Consider the following 23649-nt stretch of genomic DNA (forward strand, 5'->3'; position numbering starts at 1 on the left):
TTGCTTATTTAAAAATGTACAATAAAGTTTTGTAAAATACATTTATCTTTATCTTTTATTTATTATTTTTTTGAAAATATAAGTCAACAGATCTTAATTAAATGTTCAGTTTGGATTTAATTTAAATGTAAATTCTGAACTTTTGGTCATTTTGATATTTTTGAACTAAATAAACTATTTACTGGTCAAAATCCAGAGCTGTGCAGATTACTACCAACTTCAGCTGTGATCTCTACAGAAATAGAGACGAAACCACCTGTCAGATCCACTTTTCTGAATCTGTGGGACTGATCACCTGTCTGAGCTCGGGGACGTGGGAGGGGCTCCCGGCAGGATGGTGGGAGACAGTAGGACTCTGGCTACCATAACATAACGTCTCCCACTCCCAAGGAAGAAGCCGCTGCTGAACTGCAGAGCTCCTTCAGCGACAGATTGCTGCATCGGAGCCCAAAGGAGCATTATCGCAGCTCCAGCAGCTGTTGGACTTTGTAACATCACTACTCCTTTCTGGTATTTGCACATTCCAGCTGATATTTGCAAAGTTTTTCTGAGTTTTGTGAATAGTCTGCAACTTTTTGTGTCTAGATATATGCACATTTTGTACATTTTTTAAATTATTCAACTCAGTTGCACATTTTTTATTAATCTGAGTATGCTATTTATAATAACTATATTGTATTTTTTTCCTTATGTTGTAAATTTGCCATTAGTGTACTACAACTGTACTTTTTCATACACTATGTGTGTAACATACCTGCTATAATTAGCATAATTTGTAATTAGCTTGCTTCATACTGGTATTATTATGACTATTGATATTAGCCTTACGGGAGTAGCAAGCTAAAAAAAATACATTTAGGATTTAAAATGCACAGAAGTATTTAAATGTGCCAAAAACTCTGTACAACAACATAGCAACAACCCATATTAATCAAGAATCTAATTGGATCCTACTACATCATTGCCATCATGCAGGGAAATGCAAAGCAAATCTAGTCTATATTTTCCCCAACAGGTATAAAGTTTCTGTTTCTGCTGCTGACAGTCCTGGAGGGCTGAGTTGATCTGAGACTGTAGCTGTTAAACAGACCAGAGGAGAGAAGGTCTCTGGTTATAAAGTTATGAAATAAGCAAAATTGCTGCCCTTTCGCTAATTAAGCCCTGATAATATCTATTTAACCTCTAGAACAATCTGGCTGCAGACTGATTAGATCCAAAAAGCACAAAGGGGTTAACTCTATAATAGTTTGATGTTAGCAACTCTGAGACCTAGAATTATAAGACTGGAATATCAAGGCAAAGAAAACTCAGTAGCTGCTGGTAGGGGCCATTCAGGGGCCTCCAGACACTCAGAAATGGTTTAATTGTAACACAGACCATAGATCTAAACCTGTAGCATCATTTATAGAGAATGACATTGTTATTGCATTTTATTTAATGCATTCAGCTGAGGAAAGAAAAAGTACATTTAGGTTTTAATTAGGACGTTTACTTTGTAAAAGTTTAAAGAATCATCTTCATAGTTTGATTATGTTACCATGGCTACAATATGGTGTAATATTTGTGTTTCAATTGGTTTTGTTCATAAATACATCACAGCAAATAACCAGTAATCAGTGATTGATTTTAAACTCGACTCGGACTGCCTGTAGTGAACCGGGCTTTTAGCAGAATGATGAAGTTAAAGTCAGAAGTTTTCTCTGCAGCTGAAGCATTTCTGTGTTTAGGGGTGAGGCGGGTTTTGTCCCACTATTGCAAAGACGATTATAAAAATATAAATAGAAACAGTTTTTTTTGTTTATTTATTTCGGATATTGTAAATGTCTTCCAGTTCCAATGTTAAATGTTCATTAGAATTTAAAGTTTAAGAATTAAGAGGACTTCTTCCCTTCGGTCTTCCACTCAGCAGCTTCTTTCTTCTCGGTTGGGTTTTTAAAATTTGATCTTTGAGAATGTGTCCTTGCATTATTATGCTTTAGCCATTGTATTAGTTGAAAATGGTCTCATTACCGTTTTATCGTTTATGGCAATAACTTCTTGGACAATTTATCATCCAGCAAAACTTATTGTGACAGTCAACAAATTTTGCTGGACAATAAGTTGTCCCAGAAGTTATTGCCATAAACGATAATATTGTTTTCATACCATTGGCAACTAATATAGTGGCTGTGGCATACCGAAACAAAAACACATTCTCAAAGAAATATAAACCAGACAGTCAGATGTCCCCCAGACAGTCTGGTGTCCCCCAGACAGTCAAGTGTCCCCCAGACAGTCAGGTGTCCCCCAGCCAGTCAGGTGTCCTCCAGCCAGTCAGGTGTCCTCCAGCCAGTCAGGTGTCCCCCAGCCAGTCAGGTGTCCCCCAGACAGGTAGGTGTCCCCCAGACAGGCAGGTGTCCCCCAGACAGGCAGGTGTCCCCCAGACAGTCTTGTGTCCTCCAGACAGTCAGGTGTCCCCCAGACAGTCTTGTGTCCCCCAGACAGTCAGGTGTCCCCCAGCCAGTCAGGTGTCCCCCAGACAGTCAGGTGTCCCCCAGCCCGGCTGGTGTCCCCCACACACTCTGGTGTCCCCCAGACAGGCAGGTGTCCCCCAGACAGTCTTGTGTCCCCCAGACAGGCAGGTGTCCCCCAGACAGGCAGGTGTCCCCCAGACAGTCTTGTGTCCCCCAGACAGGCAGGTGTCCCCCAGACAGTCTTGTGTCCTCCAGACAGTCAGGTGTCCCCCAGACAGTCTTGTGTCCCCCAGACAGTCAGGTGTCCCCCAGCCAGTCAGGTGTCCCCCAGACAGTCAGGTGTCCCCCAGACAGTCTTGTGTCCCCCAGACAGTCAGGTGTCCCCCAGCCCGGCTGGTGTCCCCCAGACAGTCAGGTGTCCCCCAGCCAGTCAGGTGTCCCCCAGCCAGTCTTGTGTCCCCCAGACAGGCAGGTGTCCCCCAGACAGTCAGGTGTCCCCCAGCCCGGCTGGTGTCCCCCAGACAGTCAGGTGTCCCCCAGCCCGGCTGGTGTCCCCCAGACAGTTAGGTGACCCCCAACCCGGCTGGGGGACACCCTCACTGGGTGAAAACTGTGCCTCGGTTCTGGTGGTGGCTGGTTCAAGGCCAGCTTGAGGCATGGTTTTAAAAATGTTAAAGACAGTTGTTGCGGTACTTGTAGAAGTTCCGACAAAACATATTGGTGGACACAGAGTCCAGACTCTGGTTCTAGTCAACATCTTAACTACAACCTTTGTGGCCTTACTCAGAGATCCTTCAATGTGACAAATGTGAAGAATGACCTCAAATATGAATGTGCTGTACACATGTGTTGAATTATAAGCAATATGGACTTTAATAGCCTTCAGAAATTATTTAAGCAGATTGGTGGTGTGCATGATTTAGATCCTTGCCCTTTAACAGTTTCATAGCATTGACTGAAAGACCCTGACCATGCCTTAGAGGCCAAAAAGTTGCTAACAAATTAGGTTTGTAGTCCGATCATGCAAAGAAACCTTTTGTTCACCACAAAAGCTTAATGAAATCTGGTAATCGTGACTATTTCTCGTCTGTTCCCACCAGGAGCAAATGCATCTTCATTTTTAGTTTTTATTTTTGGACAAATTTACCCACAGTTTACCTGGCAAAAATCAACTTGTGACTATCTTTCTATACTGGAACTTGCCACCGACTCAAACTGAAGTCACTCAAACATGGCAAAATTGATTCGCAGAGATGCGGGGGGAACACATGACCCCACCTGCTCACCGCGGTAGACTGCAGCCAACATCCGCCCCTCCAAACATCTTGGGACATTGTGAAGGGATACTGCTGGATCTAACTTTAACAGGGAGACTGAGTGCAGCTCCAGATGGTGAGTTCACCTCTGACACCCAAATGGCCAGAGTTGCTCGAGGGTCCTCTGTAATGAGAGAGAGGGATTGCTCAAGTGTCCGATTCAATAAGAGGTCTTCACCATTAAAAGTCACAATACTTCAGGGTAAACCAAAGTCCACCCAGAAGTCGGATAGTCACAAATATTTCACTCCACTGCAACATATTCTTTGACAAATGCTTTGAAAAATACTCAAATAGAAAGTGTGTGGCGCTGTGTTTATGTTTCCGAGGTGACTGATGAGGGCTTCATCATGTCCCAGGCTAAAATGAGCCTCTATGACAACACAAACAACGAGAATCAGAAAGCCGGAGGAATAGGGCATCATTAGCACACTGTTGCCAAGGAACCTGTATTGTTAAATGTAGTACATCTACAGCTGTTGCATCCAGAGGAGCTTGAGAAATAATAAATACATTTTCTGGGCCCCAAATGTGGCAATCTTTGCAGAACAAAATGGTGGGACTTGGGCAGAGAAGAACGAAAACAGAATTCATTAACTGAAAGCATATCTATTGTCCTGTTGCAAAACCTCTGTATCCAGCCTTAAACAGAAGTCTTATCTGTGCATCTGCATCTACTCAAGTTCCCTCCCATCTGCATTGGCGGTTTGTGTCAAACGCCATACCGGCCGAAAACGAGCAAATCAGTGGCGTTTCTGTGAGCTCGAACTGACAAAAACCACTGAAACCACAGCCAGATCCCTGAATCAGAAAATTGGAGTCATGGTGTGGGAAATGAGCGAACATGAGAAGGGAATACAGGATGACACCTGCTGCACCGCCACTACGGCCCATATGGGGGATGGAGAGGCGGGTAAACCTTGTGGACACAGGTTGAGGCTGGATATGGGGCTTGGGTTAAAACCGCTGATACCACACTCAGCCTCTACAACCATTATGCAACGAAAAATTTCAACTGAAAAATAAAAAGTAAAACTCAACATGAAATAGTCCAACGACGTGTGGTTGAACAGCTTCAGCAGGACTAAATGACGCAGAATTAAGTAATAACTAAGTCCAGTGCGAATCACTCATCATCACTATTAAGAAAAGGAAGGAACACACATGACATGCTAGCAAAGAGTTTTTCTCAGCAGCGTTTGTGAAACGTGTTATAGAGACAGATTGATGGAATAAATATAAAATAAAGTCCTGTTGCTGTACATTGAAGGTTGTTATGCAACAAAATGGGGAAAAGCTAAAGGTGCCTGCATGTTTCTGCAAGGCACAGCATTTCCTGAGTAATAAGAGTTATTTCCCTAAATTTGCACATTGGAAATATGGATGTTTATGCAGCCATTTTGCTGTGGGTTTAGCGTTCGATGGTTCGGGTAATTGCAGAAGTGGAAACAGGTGCGTTGGAGTCTGAGCCGAATCCCACCTGTGGCAAACAATTCTACAATCAAGGCCTCTTCAGCAACTCAGCCTTACTGCTTCCTCTCTGCCAGCCTGAAGGCTCTGTTATTGCCAGTTTCTGCATTTCAAACCAAACCATTTTGCCTCTTAATGTTTTTTTTCTTCCCCAGTCTCTTCCTATTCTCATTCGTCGCTGTAAGCTTTTCTGCTTTGGCCCGTCATCTCTGTTGCACCACTGCTTCTTTGGAACCATTTTTCTTAAACACTCTTGTTCGTCAGCCCAGTAGCTCAGCTCCTGGCCAGTCCGCCCCACTGAAGGCCAATCCCCATTCTTGGAGCTGTGGTTTTCTTCCTCTTTACACCAAAACTGACTTCAAAAGCGTACAACTGTCAACTGTAATGTAAGCTCTTGACAAATCAGCTGCTCCCCAGCCAGCAACAAGTTAGATGCATGCATTTGCCCAACCAACAATCCGCCCTGAACAATACACTGCCTAGAAAAACATCTGTTATGCTCATGCTCCACTAGCTGACTCGTCTTCAGCCTATTCCGCATCACACCATACGTCTGCATTATGCATGGGTCTGAATTCTGATTATACACCATTTAACATCATGTGAATCTTAGTGTAATTAACAAAAATAGGTGTCATCTTTGAGAAGCACTTAAGCTTTTTATTAACCCAAGCGTTCGGGAAATGATGCACCCATGAAAAATCTAGCGTGTGCTAAATCTTTGATGACGTGCTTGGTTGTATCCCCTACGCGTGCGGTGGCTGGATCATAAATAAAACATGATGTTGCTGCATATGGATTGTTAACAATTTGCGAGTGCACGAGCACGCACGCACACACACACCCACAGACATTGTAATTATATGCTTGTCAAATGCACTGAGTGCTGCGGCGTCATCTTCTACGCGTTCCTAAACACCCACATGCTTTGAGATGGGGAGATTCAACTCTGCATCAACAGACAAGGAGAATTATTTACACAAACACACTCATAAAAAAAAAACATAAGAAAAAGCTAAGACGTTGAAGAGCCACATTGTGAATTGTTTAATTTCACCGATTTTACTTTGACAGTGCTTTAAAAGGTATCAAAAGAATGACTCATTATGAGTCTGTGAAAGCCTCTGCTGTATGTTGTCCTCTGTTGGGCTAGTAATGGTAATAATGGCGACCTGAGATGAAAGCCTGGTAAATAATGAGCGCAAATGCCAGTGCTTCAGTTTTGTTGACTGCTTGTCTACAGTGATAGCAAAAAAGCATTTACCCTCTTACAGATTTCTCATGGGTTTTTTTTCTTCAATTTTCCTTACTTAAACGTTTCAGATCACTACATTTATACAAAATGCTGTTTTTCAGTTCCTGATTTTATTGAGGGGAAAAAGTAGAAGAAGTAACTATCCTCTGTGTTCAATTAGTTTGTGGAAAGCTGAATTCACTTTTTAATTGTGTCTCAAACCACAATATTTTTACAGTCCTAGTTGTGCCAGATATTGCAAATAACACATACTCAGTTCAACATGCGGTGAATCACTGTAGCTTTTTGCCTTTTGGGTACAAGATAAACTGTGACACATTTGCACACATCATGGGGCGACTCTTTCACAGAATACACGAGCGTTTTGTCGGGTGTTTCAGGCTCGGCAATCTTGTTGATGCCGAAACTGCATGAGCTACGTGAAGCCATAGCAAAAAGAAGCATTCATGGTTTTATTTGTGTTGGTTTTGTGTTTCTCCTCACACTCTTATCCATTTATGTACCTTAACCTTCAGCTTTTGACTGCATCTTCCGTCCGCATGTGTTTGAATGATGGCTTTAATGCAACTGTGTGTTTATGCATGGGTGCGTGGTGTTCAAACGGAGGCGTGTGAGGCCCATTGCTGGCCATCCAACCAGACAGGTGTCAGGTTGGATCAAGGCATCGCTCCAGTGGCCAGGTGGAAACCTGGAGGAAGAAAAGGTGAATCACCGAGCCACAATGGGGCACTGGAACTGCTCGGCCTGTGCGGCGCCGAATCGTCGAGACAAACACAAGTAGGCTTTTATCACCGTCTAAGAAAAGTAGGCGAAAAGCGACGAAAGCTTGCATTAAACTGACTGGGGCCACTACTACTACTACTACTACCGCTGGTGCCAACCACCTCCACAGACACACATTCACACTGAGTCACAAAACAATCCCATACGAAGTGAGAAATACACCTACTCACACACATGGCTGCGTGAATGAATCCAGGCACCCAGTCATACACCATAAAAAAGAGAAGAAGAAGAAAACGCTGTCAATGGACACATCAATGTCAATGGACACATCAATGTCAATGTCAATGTCAAATTTACTTATATAGCACTTTAAAAACAGGCATAGAACTGCACCAAAGTGCTGTACAAGAATGACAACAACACAAATGAATAAAAACAAAGTATCAAAACACTAGTTCAATTAAATGCCAAGGAATAAAAATTAGTTTTAAGAAGCGATTTAAAATGGCTGTGGGCAGATCTAATTTGGAGAGGTAGATTGTTCCATAGAGAAGGAGCAACAGCAGAAAAAGCCCGATCTCCTTTCCTCTTAAGTCGGGTTCGAGGAACCGTCAGTAAAAGCTGATTATTAGAACGTAGGGTTCTGGACACGGACTGAAATTTTAAAAGTTCCCGAAGATAAGGGGGAGCTAATCCATTTAAAACTTTATAAGTTAATAAGAGAATCTTAAAATCTATTCGATAAAAAACAGGCAGCCAATGTAAAGAGGCCAGTATGGGCCTTATATGGTCACGCTTCCTGGTTCTTGTAAGAAGCCGAGCCGCTGCGTTCTGAATCATTTGAAGTCGCTGCATCTGCGATTTATCCAAGCCACTATATAATGAAACACAATAATCCAAACGAGTTGTATTGAAGGCCTGGATAAATCCTTAAAACAAAAATGAGATTTAACTTTTGCTAAAATCCGGAGGTGATAAAAACTTGATCTAACGACAGAGCTAACTTGTTTATCTAGCTTTAAACAACTATCAAAAGTAAAACCAAGATTCCTAGCAGAGGTCTGACAAAACCGAGCTAAAGATCCAAGAATCAGATCTGGATCTGTTGTGTGAAAACTCTGACCAAACAGTATAACTTGCGTTTTACTTTGATTGAGGTGAAGAAAGTTTTGTTCCATCCAAGATTTGACTTCTGTTAAACAATTGTTCAATAGTTGAAGAGATTCACTTCTACCATTTTGTAGTTTAAGGGGCATATAAATCTGGACATCATCTGCAAAGCAATGAAATGAAACGTTAAACCTATGGAAAATCTGACCAAGAGGTAATAGATACAAAATAAACAAAATGGGACCTAAAATTGAGCCTTGGGGGACACCGTACTTTAAAGGTTTGGCCCCAGAACAACATTGGTCTAGATTGGTCTGTTTTCTAAATAAGACTTAAACCATTTAAGTACCGGGCCTCTCAGGCCAACACAATGTTTTAATCTATGTAAGAGAATCTGATGATCTACAGTGTCAAATGCTGCGCTCAGATCTAAAAGTAATAAAACTGCGACATTGCCTGAATCAACTGTTAAAAGAAGATCCTTATACACTCGAAGCAAAGCTGTTTCAACTTAGAAAAAGCCTCACAAAGTTCAGCAGAGGCTAAAAGGCCAGATGTAGTCTAGGGATTAACAATCCTATCTAGGACATTAAAAAGGACTTGAGGCCTATGCCTATTTGAAGCTACAAGATTAATTAAATATTTAGATTTTGCTAATTTGACATTATTCTGACAATAAAATAAACTGTCTGTCAATATTTCATATGAAACTTTCAATTTATCTTTTTTCCACCTCTCAGCTCGCCTACAATCCCGTCTGAGTGCACGAGTGGTTTCATTAAGCTACGGTTCTAAAAGTTTCTTTTTTGTAATTTTTATGGTTTTCAAGGGTGCTACTGTGTTTAGAGCATTTGAACATGCATTGTTAAAATTTAGGATAAGAGTTTCAATATCAAGATTGCTATCAGTAGGGAATGTAGTGTTAGCAAGGACTGCATTTAGCTGAAGAGCAGTTTCAGAGTTTATAGTACGAGAAAGTAGAGGTTTTGTGTTGTTTGTATCCACAGAAGATGAAATATTAACAGAAAATAAAACAGGCAAATGATCAGAAATACATGTCTGAAGGATTTCAATGATATCCAAACAAAGCCCATGTGATAATACCAAATCCAGAGTATGTCCCTTTAAATGCGTTGGCCCCACCACAGATTGTGTGAAATGGAATGAATCAATCAAGTCCAAAAAGTCCTTCACCAGAGGTTTATCTGGGCAACATACGTGTATATTAAAATCACCTGTAATTAAAATATGATCATACTCTGATGTAATCCATGCCATAAATTCTGAGAATTCATGAATAAAGTCCTTGTTGAACTTTGGCGGACGGTAGACCACCACACACACAATTGGTTCAATTAATTTCACTTCAAAGACTTGATGCTCAAAACTGGAAAATGATTTTATAGATGATTGTTGACAGTGGAAACTGGATTTAAAATTGTAGCCAGACCTCCACCTTTCCCAGTCAACCGGGGAGAATTTATAAATGCACAGTTCTGAGGTAGAAGTTCAGAAAACGGGAACAACTGACCTTCTTGTAGCCAAGTTTCTGTGATGAATAAAAGATCCAAATCCCAAGAAATAAACAGGTCGTGTAGCACGAAGGTCTTATTAGCTAAAGACCTAGCATTAAGCAAAGCCAAGCGGATGGTTGATGGAGCAGAAGCACAAGTTGAAGACTTAGCATACTTCAACCGCATGAGGTTTCCATAATCCACATTCCTCTCTCGATCCCGAAACCGTCGATGATAGAAAAACTCCACCGCGTCCATCCGAGAGTTGCACATTCCAGGAACAACAGGGCGAGCCCAGCGGCGTCCTACACTCAGGAAACTAGGACACCATCCCAGTCGAGGAGAGCAGCCACGACGGCGAAGAAATACCAAATAAGCCTTTCCGGGATCAGATGTGGATAACTCAGCAGCTCAGTAGGGATGTCAGAGAGGAACTGGAACCCTCGGCCTCCATATCCAAATTGTAGATCCACCGAAGTTTTAATGTCCAAAAGTGCTTGACGGTCGTAAACAATTAAGCCACCAGAACCGCAATAGCACAAATGCATAAATAGAGCAAAAATAACAAAGTAGAGAGAGTGAGTCAGACGGCGTGCCGAATACACTGGCGCCATCTTGTCATCAAATCATTACCAGCTTGATTGAATGTAAACACACACTATCTCAAAAGGGAGAGTGTTTGTTAGGGTGTGTGTGGCCTGCTTTTTGTCAGTGCTTGATGAGAGAACTGATCACCCTTCCCTTTTTCCTTCATCTCCCTTCATTTTCTCTCTCCTAATTAATTTGCACACACCTTCATGCACACGCCAACACACGCACACACCCACCCACCCACGCACACACACACACACACACACCCACACACACACACACACACCTACACACACACACGGTGTTGTGAAGATAATTGCTGCTGCAGAGATGCGGGCTAATGACAGCAGAGTGGAGCAGAAACAAGAGTGGACGGGACGCCGACACTGATGTTCCCTTCAACACTCACACAAGCGCACACGCTGCTGATCTCCTTCCCATTTCTGTCTTTTTTTCTATCAGCCTTCACCCCCCCCCACACACATCTCTGTTCCTTAATCTTGTCGCCTCCATCATTGCCCTCCTCCTTCACCACTCTGTTGCTTCCTCTCCTTGTCCTGCTGCCCACTCTCCCCTCGTTCTTGCACATGACCCAATATTCTTCTTGTTTTTCTCCGTCACTCTCCCTTCCTTTTTTACTCCCACTTCCTCTCACAATTTCTTGCCATCTACTCCCCCCTCCACTCTTCCTTTGCCTTTGGGTGATGAAGCAACAGCAGAGTGTCGGGGCGCCTCCGATCAAGGCGCCGTTAACCACAATTGAGGGTGACATGTGGCGGGATGAGACCCCTTGTACCGGAAAAGCTTGGCTGGCCTGCCTGCTATTCAGCCCGGCGCTTGCCTCGTCTCCCCCTGCTCCCTCCACCCTTCTCTGGCTTTGTGAGAGTGAGTGAATGGGTGTGCATTGCTAGCCTTCCTAATGTGGAGGAAATGTTTGGGGCCCGCTGGGCTGTGAAGGGCTGAACTTACCTTTGTTGCTGAGAGTGACAGGATAGGACTGGAAGAGACATACAGGCAGGCAAACACTAACACAATGCTATTTAGATAGATTGATGTCCTTTTCACCTTCTCTTTATTTCCTCTGAAGAAAATGTCCATTCTTATACACAGGACTTTCAGTGAAGAAGTCCTTTGAGAGGTGAATTGATGGACCCCAACTGTTCCCTTTGAGTTGTATAGTGTAGGCCCATGATGTTTGGGCCTACTGTAAAAGCGGTCCATACGACCAATCCGTACAGCTCCATTCCTGGGCTGACTTCAGGTGTAGGTCCTACGCAAAATCTTCACTGCTAGCAACAAGTGTCACGTTTATTTTCGCGCAAGCATTTGCGTGGCGTAGGGCTTGTGCGACCAGCCTTAGCTAGTTGGGTCCAACTAGCAGAGGAAGCACTCTTCCAATAAAATGATGTACCATGATGCATACTGCTCAGAGGAAATGAGGCATAAGTTAGAGGCTATTATACATTCACAAGATGAAAGATGAAAAACAGATGAACATTTTCAAAAAGAATACTAAAGTCTGTTTTGTTTATTTATTTTTGGAGATATGGATATTTAGTACAGATTGTCACAATACTGGAAAATTCAAGCAGTCCAACAAAAACTGAAGAAAAATGCTTTAGTGCGCCACATTAATTTATTAAAAGAATCATCACATTGATACCACATACAAGGATGTTGCACAGGGTACTAACAAGCAGCATTTTATAAATTGACCAATGAAAGGGAGCATGGTAAGAAGAGAAAAATAAACATACAGGGGCATTTTTGCAGTGAAGTTCTCCAACTTAATGCATGTAAAAGAGAGAGAATATATCAATTTTAGGATTTCCATGCAAAAGTAAATGTGTTTGGCTGAGTTAACATTGGAGAACATTGTTATTTTTTTAGTTTGTGGTGCTTTCTAAGGTTATCTTGCAGCACACCATCCTCAGCAGCTGCTTCAAATACTTTCGGTCCAACAGAATCACTAAAGCATTTACTCTCCCTTATTGGCTATTCTGGAGCTCTTCCCTGTTGTATAGAAGTATGGGGGTAAGCAATATCATTTGCTGGAAGCAGAAAAAGCACGAAACAATAGCACCCTTGGCTGTGGTTTGTTTGAGCGAATGCAGGAACACTTGCATGAAAATATGCACCAGTGCGCACACAAACACTCTCACCAGGCTCCAAATCGACTTAATGCCTTTTGCTAATTACCTTTACATTTTTACACTTTTGCTTACGCCAGCTCTGTTTTAGGCAACAGCAGGCAATTGATTTCTTTGGGGCATGTGGGCGTGTGTACATTTGTCAGCATGTCCACTGTGTGCTTAGTGGTCTGCAGGGTCACGATAGAATCCATTTTATGGGAAACGCAAGGGCAAGGCAGCGCTCCGGCGTGACAACGGACAGCGAATCTGCTCGGATTAATGTTCTCGTCCTGCCCGGGTGAAATCACAGCCGCGGCGTGCTGGGACTGTTTTGACAGTCGAGGAAAAAAAGCCGGACGGAAAGAGTTCCAAACAGAGTTGTCCAAAAATACACGAGGCAAACATGAAGTTATCACTTTCAACTACTCCCTGGAGTCGCATCCAGAACACGATGCGCTTCGGTCTGTCCCGAGACATTTGGTTCAAAACGGGAAACTGGACATTTTACATCAATAGAGAAAACATTCCAACACACTCTGCTGATGTTGGTCAAGAGACAAACAGAAAAATCTGATGAATGCTAGTAGAAAGTAGCAGGGGTTTGTTTAGTCAGGTGATGTATTTTCATAATCTGCAGTGGCCATGTTGCTTTATTTAGCATTACTTTACTCTGCATGACTCCTTCTACATTAAACAATGTAATTAAAAAACAAAAACTATTTTGTTTTGCTGGCTAGAAATAGTCATTCGTTTCTTGTGTGCCATTTTCACATTGCTTTGGTGTGGAGAACTTCACTTAGAGTTTTAAGAATAAAAAGTTAGCCGTTAAGCTGCTAGCTTACAGGCTACAAGCTAATTAGGGAGCAATATCACCAATCACAATATACAGTTTCACAAGTTTTTGACAATTTTCCTATATTAGGTTACTAATTTAACACTACGATTAGAGTTTAGAGTTACTGCCATTGACTATTTAAGAAACTAAAGGCCATTTTGAAAAGTTGTACAATTTTTGTCATTACCAGCCGTTGATGTAGAGTGTACGATAACTCTTCCCCTGAGTCAAATTATCTGAATTATCACACCCATTCCGTACTTTTTCCTTCCACTCAACTTCCTATAAACATGCATAGATTCAGTGCTTTTTGAATCACCAACTTCTTTGGCTTGTCACTGATATGCTTGTCAGTGTCAGATTTCTTGAGGAAACAGAATTGTGAGTGTTATTTCCTGTAAGCCATAATCATCAAAAGGACGTAAAGAAAAGAAAGTTCCTACTGTTTAAGTTATTGAGATGTGCCTGCAGGTTGATCCACAACAGAATCCTCCAGGATCACATCTTCAAACCGCCTTTTGATTCCCTGTTCTTTCTCGTCTTTCTTCACCTCTTGATAATTACAAGAAATCAAATTAAGCTGTCCCTCACTTTGTTTTATCTTAAAATAGCATTTAAAAAAAAAAAATTCTTGTAAAACTACTCACAGAAAATAAGGCAAGCAGCTAATTATTAGAGCCGATTGGCTTTTTTTCTATAGATACAAAAGAAAAAAAAGAGTCCAGTTTAATATTTTGGTTTAAAAAATTCATTTTGCTGCCAGATTTTTTTTAAACAGCACTAATTACTGAGTAATGAGAATACAAAGCTATTTTTGCAGTCTTTGTTCTCCAGTTTAGTCGGAACTGTTTGGATAAGACTCTTTACAGAATTAGATCATGTCCAATATAGGACAGTATAGACTTCCTAGATACTAAATAAGACTTGACTTATTATATATTTTTAAAAAATATTTTGAGTTTTCTTTGAAAACCTTCTAGGTAGGCGTGTGATTTTAAAACAAAGCCAAATGTTCCACTCACTATCACATTTTCTCCCTTGTGTGTCCATAACGTTGCAGTGCTATCTTATTTGACAGCAGCTGGGGCAAGAAGAACATGTCTGACTTTGTAGCTGCACATGTCAGAGAAACTCTAAATTGCAAACTGGGGTCAATTGTGGCCTTGTCCTGACTAAAAACATCATTATTTACCTGTCAAAGCGAACAACACAACACTTGAGATAAACTCTTGTTTTCCCCCCCATATTTTTTTTTTTTTTTTTACATCTCTCCTGCAAGTATCTTGACAGTCTCCTTTTCAGATGTTGCTCTGCTTTGAAGGTTCCATATATATAAACATATATATATATTTAAGAAATCTGGTCAGAGCCAATGTCAGGTCACGATGCTCACGGCACCCGGTGGAGTTAACACGCACCGGAGCTTCAAAGATGTGTCTTTCATGAAACCGAGAATGTAGGCTGCAGTGGGGCCTCTTCTGTTTGGTGTCAAGGAGGTGATGTATAATGCAGCAGCGGGTCATGTTGTTGGAAAGGAGCAGAACGTGGCTCAGACGGAATATGTAGCTCGACCTCGAGGAAAGTTTACGTCCCTTTGTGCCCAAATCTGATTTAAGCTAGCTGTGCGCGCTCAGCAGGAAGTCGTGCCTATTCCTGTATTTAGCTTGTTGAACAAAGACTTCAATACAAGACGTACACCTAGACTTTGGTGTAATAGTCATTAAACCTAACAGAAGAAAAATTAAAATGACCACAAATAGTAAATGAAGTTGTTTGTTTATCAGTAAATGGTCATATTGCCGAGATGAATATCTCACATCGCTGACGTTTATCAGATAGGAATTGCTAAATTAATTAAAACAATTTATACTCCAGGTACATCGCCATAACATCATTGGTGTCTGCGTTTTAGCTAACATGCTTACATATTAGCTGTCCCTTGAAGAGATCCAGATTTGCTTTCTGTTTTTGTTGTCCCAGTTTAATTTACCCTGAAGTAGATTCCCATTGGTGATATTCCTCCAGTTTGCTCTAACCCTAAAACAGTTCTCTCAGCTTTATTTGGTCCCAGTGTCAAATATCAGTTGACAGATTCATTATGTCTTTCCAGCACGCTCTATTCAAGGCGTGAATGTGACACTTTTATTACCTTACACTTTATTACTAGCAGTAAAATATGGGACAAAAACACGGCACACTTCATATATGCTGCCAGATCCACAAAGCAAACATACGTCCCACACACTAGCAAGATATCGGCACTATAAATCACATTTGTAATAGAGAACACTTTTTAAAACACTTGTTTATATTGCATGCTTATGTCAGTGCATATTTCTGCAGAATTTTTGGTTTTAGTTCAAGTAAAGTAGGATTTTTTCCTACTTGTATGCACACAAAGACAAAGTCAAGTTCTGAGTAATCGACATTTCTTACTTGTGTTTTTTTAATTACCTTCTGTGTCCCAACTTCCACCACCAGGTTGTTTTAAGAAAAAAACAAAACAAAATAAAAAAACAACCTGGCCTCAGTTTTTCATTTTTAGAAGCTTTGAAAATATTCGCCAAGCGCAACACAATGCTGCACGCCGGGTCATGGAAGCGAGGCTGATCAGAGGTTTTCTTTTTTTTTTGGTCAACAGAACTACTGTGTGGAGGGATCACATCAATCAGCGAGAGAGCAGCAGCAAAGCTGAGCTGGAGAATTTTGAAATTGCACCCTGGCCTGCAGTCTTTGATCAATTTTTCCCACCTCCGCAACGAGACACTTTTGAAATTCAGTTTGAAAAGTGCTGTTCTTACATAAGCTACAAGCGCAGAGGGCGAGAGGCGGAGGGGTCGGGGGCATGTGAGCTTCAACAAAAGAGTCCAGACTTTCTTTTTTGGAGGGGGGGAGCTTCGTAAGCTGCAAATTCCAGAGCCACAAGTGACAGCAGAGAGCGCTTCCGTGTCAAATCGTTATTCCGGAGAGACGAAAACATTGGACTGCAAGAGGGGAGATCAAATCGGAAAAAAAACCGGTCAGCCCTGGATTTGGGTTTAGGTCAGAAGTCAGGAAAGAGCAGAGCAAACAGAAAAGTCTGAGGCTCTGTCTAAAGCAGATGTACTTTTGTTCTTTATGGGCTAACATTTATAGTTGTTACATATTTACACAGTGTCTGTTGCATCAGGAATATCTCTGTCTTGAAACCTGTGCTACAAACTGAAGCTTGCTGTTTGCTTTTTCCCCACTATTTTCCTCTTAATTTGGATGTGAATAGTTCATTAATTAGTTTTTTTAGTAATAGCATCTTCACCGACTCCCTTGTGCTGCTTGGCGAATGACTCACAACCCACTGGTAGATGCCTGGAATGTGCCTGTAACACCTCTAAATAGGAGAATGCTCCCACCAGCCAAAATGAATAAATTCTAGCCCTCAGGTCTTTTCCTTGTTCGTGGTGCTTACTGTACCCTGGTCACTAGATCGATATATTCATAAGTCTTCTTTTTGTTGCTCCCCCTGGTAGTGTAAAACCTACAGGGGTGAAGGTAGCCAGATATATATAAAAAAAAAAAAAAAAAAAAAAAGTAGCTCTTGAAATGCAGCTTGTGTGAGATTTATTCTTAAGGCATCTTTCTTAACTTCGATGACTGTTTTTTTTTTTTTTTTTTTTTACTGTGGGAAAATGGGCAACACAAGAAACTTGAACATGGAAAAAAAAGCATCTTATAAAAATATAATTATCTTTGTAGTCATACGGCACTCGACTGAATCAATATAGTTGATTATAACTTGATAGAATATTATACTTTGTTGTTTTTGAGTCCAGCCCCACTATTATTTTTCTGTGCGCACCAGCAGAAAAAACACACAAAGCTTTTAATGTAAAGATTTTTTTAAATTTTAAATGAACATGTTAATTGCCTGTAATTTATTTATTTTGGATTTTTTTTATGATACCGTATGTATGTACATAAAAGTGAGCATATGATAAGCTTGTTCTAGTGGTCTACACTTTGTGTTGATGCCATTGACAGGAATTTAAATATTGTTTATTTCTGCACAAAAACAATGACTCATTATTTTTAGACACCTCCTTTCTTTTGATTGTTTAACTACACATAATCTGCATATTGCAGGTCATAATTTCTACCAGAAAGTAGCGATTGATGAAGTTGCTCATGTTGGATTGCTGCTATATGGAACAAATCTGGATACATCACACAACGTTCCTACCTAAATCACACGTGCCTTGAATTCCTTTGGGGAGTTGTTCAGTTTTTGGAAAGCTTGCAATCTGGTGGGAGTTGCTGCGTGGGAAGGAAGTTACACAAAGGCAAACTCAAATTAGGGATTTTCAAACTTTAGCGCTGCTACTTTCTTGCAGTGACAGCTCAAATGAAAGGGTTTCTTGTTCTAAGTTCCCGTTAATGTTTCTGGAAGCGACTGGACTGGTTGGTGTTGTAGTGCACAACTTCTTTGAAACTTAAACGGCATTAGTAGAAAGAGAAAGAAGCAAAAGCACGGAAAGGAAGTTTCAGAAAAGTCAAGGAAGCAACTAGGAAATCAAAATCTGATGGGTCATTTTGGCTGAACAGGAGCGGGACTCATCATCATCATCATCATCATCATCATCATCATCATCATCATCATCATCATCATCATCATCATCATCATCATCATCATCATCCTCCTCATCGTTGTAAAACTCTATCTGCCACAACAAGCACCGTTTGGATTATATCTGCCACTGTAATTCCAGCCATCTGCAGTTTCCATGGTGAAAACTGAGAAGCAGAGCCCACACACAGGGACTTGTCAGCAGTCATGAATATTTTTTATTTTTTTTTCCACTGAACTCTGCCTGTTAAAGAGAGAGGGAAAAAAGCGCGGTGGCAGGATCCAGCAGGCGCTTCCTTGAAATGAGTGAACACAAAAGGCCACTTGCTTTGTTGTTGATTTGAATTTATGTTGCAGAGTTTCACATGTTTGGCTGACAAAATATTTCATGTCTAGGAACAATTGCACTGTGAATATGAGATTTCAGTTCACCTCCACTTTTTATTTTCTTAAGTATTCTTACAGTTTTTACTGATGTGATTACACTGTCACAATAACAGCCCTGATAGGAAAACAGGACAGAGTAAGCTTACATTTTCTAGATTAGTTTTGATTCCTAGTTGATTTATATGAATAGTTTTCATCAAACAAATATATATTTCTGTGCTTTACCATTGAATCTTTTGGGATATCTAAGACTAGCCACAAAGTGGGTGCGGTTTTGTGGGTGGAGCCAACCGATCTGACCACACCCTCTTGATTATTTCACTTATGCCTTGAGGGTCAAGCATTTTCTTGTAAGCGCCAAGAAAGCCTTTCCTGTTTCTAGTTCAGTTTGGACGTACCAACTTGCTTATATTTACGAAACGGCAGAAAACGATTGTTTGTAGAATTTTTGACACTAGCCTAAATGTTGGCCCCGCCCCTTAATTAACCCCGCCCCTTGATATTGATATCTATGGCTCACAGATGATGTGCGCCAACAAGTGCAAAATAATTGAATGCACAGTGAAGTAAATATCAAGTCTTGTTTTAGGAAAGTTACTTCAAAGAACTTGGGAAACTCAAATGTCTCAAATATGAGCCAATTAAACTGACAAAGCTTAAGCTAATTCATTAAAGCAGAAGCAGCACCACTACTGCAATTATTGTTGCTGAAAAAAACGAAAGCTTCTTAATAATCCACTCGAGGGGTTCAGAATTGTTTGTTTAGACTGAAATAGTTGTGCTTTTGAAGATAATACGGCGATGCTGGACTAACCCTAGAATAACTTCTTTGTCACAGAAAATCCTCTGCAGACGCTGGAACGAAGGAGGATGACTCAGCGTTCTTCTGCACAGGAAAAACAGTCAGTTTGTCAAGAGCTGTTAATAAATGAAGCTGTAACTGTCAAGCCGCGCACCTTCGTTAAACACAGCACTTGTCTAATTTTGAAAAGCATGTTAATCCTGTTGCTGCTGTTATGTGTTGGTTGTTTTGGAAAAGTAAAAGTAAAAAAAAAGTCAAAGGAACAGGGATTAAAAGTAGATTTATAGGATTTGGAAACAACTTGATGGTGACAGAACTGCAGCTGCAGTAAAATCCATACTGGCTCCAGATCTGCGCTGGTTGTCAAAAGACAGCAATGTGGTCATTGTCTCTGAATTTATTGCTTTTACTATTTCTACTTGAAACTTGCCATCATAAGGGATTTTTTTGTCTCAATTCTGCATTAAATTTGGGCAGCAGTCACTTTTTTCACACTTGGGCCACCCTGGTTTTTTCTCCTCCAATCAATCCAACAATGAAAAAAAAATTCTGAAAACTGCATTTTGTTTTCACGCTTCTGATTTTTGTCCATTGTTAAAACTTTTAGTAAATGGACATTATTCATATAACTTTACAAAAGGTACTTTAAAAAAAGTTCAAATGTGCAGATGAAGCACATTTGAGATCTGCTGAGGAGAAACTGAACTGATGCATAATGTTAGAGGTTATTTTTTCCAGTATGTGCAAAGAGACACAATGCTAAAGGTTAATGTGGAGGTTCTCTGTATATGCAATGCAGCTTCTGTGTGTTGAGTCCTTACAGTGGCGCACATAAGCAACAGAAATTATCCTAAATTTAGTCCACAGAGTCCAATTTGCATAAAGTCAATGTGTTATGTTTCAATGTGCCATAATGATAATAACGCCGGTAAGATTTGCCGTTTCAGTGCTTATGTTATTCAGGAAAAAGGATATAAACGGCCTGCGAGAGAGCAAATGTTTGCAGAAACGAAAATCCCTGAATTAATTAGCACTGCCCTGCAACCTTAAGCATCCCCAGAGGTTTCCATTGTATTTTTATTTTTTATTTTTGCAAAGTCATTGCTTTAAAAAGCACCAGCTAAGCACTGAGCTTTTTCATGCAAAAAACAAAGCAAAAGAAAACACCTGTATTCAATTTCATCTACAGACTGCTTGGACTTGCTTGTGCGACATTCCGATTAATGGCAGCAGAAATCATCGAACATGATGGAGATAAAGGCCGAGTCGAGTTGAGACGTCGCATGTGGTGAGCTGAGCTGTTGGGCCGGAAGAGGCTCTTACTCTGTCGCCCACTGATTGGCTGGAGAGCAGTGTGGCTGAGAGAAAACTTGACATCATGACGGAGAGCAGCACACAGATTGCTAATAAATTTGTCAGCTCTTGCATTCTTTACGTGGCGTGTGCTCCGAAGAAAACTGATTTATTTTTCCTACTTTGAATTTTTCATAGCATTCATTTAATAAAATTCGAGAGCAAAGACCAGTGGAACTGTATGACAGAAAAGTTTTCTATATAACAACCCAGTATTTGTCAAGTAACAGTTCATAGAAGGGGGATAATTTGTTCCCCCCCAATTGGTCTCTCAAAAACGCAGCTTATCGCAATCGGACAGGTCTGGTTGTGCTGAGTACTTATAAGAAGTTAGTATTTGCAGAGCACAAAGTTAGTAGTATTAGTAATAGTAATTTGATGTAAATCTTAAGCAAATAAGGTTTTATTTTTAAGTTTTTACAAAAGTAACACAAACCTTGAAAAGTTCAGCTTGAACTAAGTACCTTAGTCAGCCTCATGGTGGCACAATTGTCACATATTGCCTTGAATTCCTAATGGAAACAAAAATCTATGACATGGTTTTATTGCAGTGCTGCTGAATAAATCATCATATTGTTTATTATAGCTATAATAGTTATATAGATTTTAATACTACAGCAAAAACATAAAATGCCTGACAAGTTGAGTAAACATTAAGAAGTTCTTATTGAATACTATTTCATTGTTGTGCTCCCTATTAAGTAAGACGAGCCTAAAAAGCTTCTATTAGCTTATTCATTACACTGGCTTTCTTCACTGTTAGCTAACATGCAGTTGGTTGCTTTACACATATTATCACTTGTGTTACAAAAGGGGTCAACTATTTTAGCTTCCACACTCTTGGTCCATACCAACTTGCTCCCGACTGTGTGTGTAAGATACTGACTACTTATAAGTACTCCCAATAAGTCCTATTCAAAATAAATCTTCCCTTTAAGTAATTCTATAAGAACAAAATAGCAAATGCTTTATTTTTTTCATTGCCAGAGGAACAAACACATAAGGATGCAGGCATTTCTTTTCCTGCAAGTTGAGATATTTCATTGGTTTTCTTGCCATAATCACTCAATCATTCATTTTTAATTCTTGTCATCAAAGACGATAGCACAGCACGCCTTTTAATATCCGATTTTACTCCTTTTTCAGGAGTGCTAGAGCACTGCAGGATTATGTAAGAGTTACACCCGGTTGCACTGTTGCCACTTGAGCCTTTTATTTGTTCAAGAAGGTACAGAGAGAGAAAAATCTAGCTACCCTGCGCTGCCAGCAATGGCATCGAATTCCGAGAGGGAAGAGATCAGGCTTATGCATTACCGTAATGAGAATTCCTGAATGCTGCAAATTTAGCCAATAATTCTGCAGCGGCTCGAAACGCAGGGATCTCTCCAGAAGATATCTTGCCAGAAATAAAGGAGCTCATACCTCTGATTGGCTAAAAATGGCTGAACCACCATATCTGTTGCAATAGACTACTATTAGACTACATTTCTGTGAGAATAAATCAAATGGACATTTATGGAAAATCAATTAATTTCTGAATCCAGGCATTTCTTCTTTTAGAGAGTCATTTAATTATGTAACAGCAAGGGCAGAAAAAGGGGGAGAAGGCTGTAAATTCAGTAAAAGCATAAACATGTCAGCAGTTTATTAGAGGGCTCACATGTAAATGGAAACTTAGTAAGCGTCCAATTATTCACTCAAACAAGTGCAAAGTGAAGATAGAGCCCCGGGGAGAAAACAAGGATTACTGGTTAATTCAGTCCAGTGTGAGTTAAATGGGTCGGAAGATGGCGGCTGTGTATGTGTGCGTGATTTTATCTTTTCCTTTTTTTTCTTTTTTGTGAGGATGCAGCACATGTAGCTTTTAGATTCACAGTGCATCCATGAAGAAGAAGAAAAAAAAACAGTCTTTGTGCTTTTTTTTTACAGAAAAGCTGGGGTCAGAGGTTCTAATAACTGAGTTTCTTAGGCAAAGACAACAAAAAAAGCAAAAACTTCATCCATCTATAGGGAATATTGAACATTTTCTTATGTATTTTCTGCTGCTTATGTACCGTTTGGCTTTAGAATAAAGAGTAGGTGTGAGAGATCTTAAACATTTCTTAAACTCAATAGAAATCCAGCTCTTAAATTACAGATAGAGTTGCAAATTATAACATTTTATGTGGTAAAAAAAATGCAATAATAAGAACAAAAGTATTAATATTGAAAGTATGACCAATAAAAGTTGTCAGTTTTAATGATCATCTTCAAGTTATTACATCAGATATTCCAAAATGGCAGCCATTCATTTTCCCTGCTACACTCTGCAGTTCAGCTCCAAATACTTTCAGACTCCGGCTTCTCAATTCAAATTGGCCAATAACATCAGCCTTCTAAAAATGAAAAAAAAAAAAAAAAAAAAACCAAACAAACAAAAACAACTTTCAGATAAACAAGGTCAACATTAACAATTATTTATCAGAAAGTAAGTATAAACCAAAACTTCTCTTATTTGATTGGGACTTCTACACACTGCCAGCCAATCAAATTCCTGCTCTTGCCAGCTCACTTCCTACAAAGGGGTTTCCTGGAAGGCCGTCTTCTTCTTAACTTGCAAAACAAAATGGCTGTCGAAGAGGAACCACTTGCATGGTATTGCTCAACCAAACTTTTTAACACTTCTCTGGTGTAGAATACAATGTTGAAAGTTAATTTTATGACATCAATGAACCAATGTAGAGGAGTATTTATCACTGTTTTTTGTAATGCGGAGCTTTCAAACAAAAGGTAAATTTGTTTTTTCTGCATATTGATATTTTTACACCTGCAATTAAGATAAAGTAACAAATTCTCCACAGTTTAGGCCCCATTTTCCTCAAGCAGTTCTGCATTATCTAGTCACAAACAATTGCATCTAAAGCAGGGTTAATGTGCACATGGATTTGACAATGACTTGCACTTATGTTTGATTAAATGTTGAATTTAGGTGTTTGGATTACCTCAACACTTTCACTTTTAGTGTGCAGGGGTCCCCAAAGTCGGTCCTGGAGGCCCGACATCCTGCAGGTTTTCGTTTTCTCCCTGGTGGTACCAACAACCTTTTCAGCATGTCAATATTCTTCT

At 40.3% G+C, this 23649-nt stretch overlaps 1 protein-coding gene and 1 long non-coding RNA gene across 7 annotated transcripts in view; both read left to right on the forward strand.

Annotated features, from left to right (window-relative positions):
* Positions 1-184: 184 nt before the first annotated feature.
* On the forward strand, positions 185-20572 carry LOC122827210. Its single transcript, XR_006369995.1, has 3 exons — positions 185-510; positions 19228-19291; positions 20381-20572. It is a non-coding gene; the product is annotated as an uncharacterized LOC122827210 (long non-coding RNA).
* A 2543-nt stretch (positions 20573-23115) lies between these two features.
* LOC122827021 (SLIT and NTRK-like protein 1) overlaps positions 23116-23649 on the forward strand; it is a 108432-nt gene continuing 107898 nt past the window's right edge. For 4 of the 6 annotated variants that reach the window (XR_006369919.1, XM_044109494.1, XM_044109495.1 and 1 more), the window contains exon 1: positions 23116-23178. The gene's annotated coding sequence lies outside the window, so the exon portion shown is untranslated. Of the gene's footprint in view, positions 23179-23248; positions 23314-23649 lie in introns of those variants that run through there. The other 2 variants (XM_044109499.1, XM_044109496.1) reach the window with 2 other exon arrangements.

The sequence above is a fragment of the Gambusia affinis genome, linkage group LG24 (genome assembly GCF_019740435.1).
Source record: "Gambusia affinis linkage group LG24, SWU_Gaff_1.0, whole genome shotgun sequence".
In the NCBI taxonomy this organism is placed as follows: Eukaryota; Metazoa; Chordata; class Actinopteri; order Cyprinodontiformes; family Poeciliidae; genus Gambusia; species Gambusia affinis.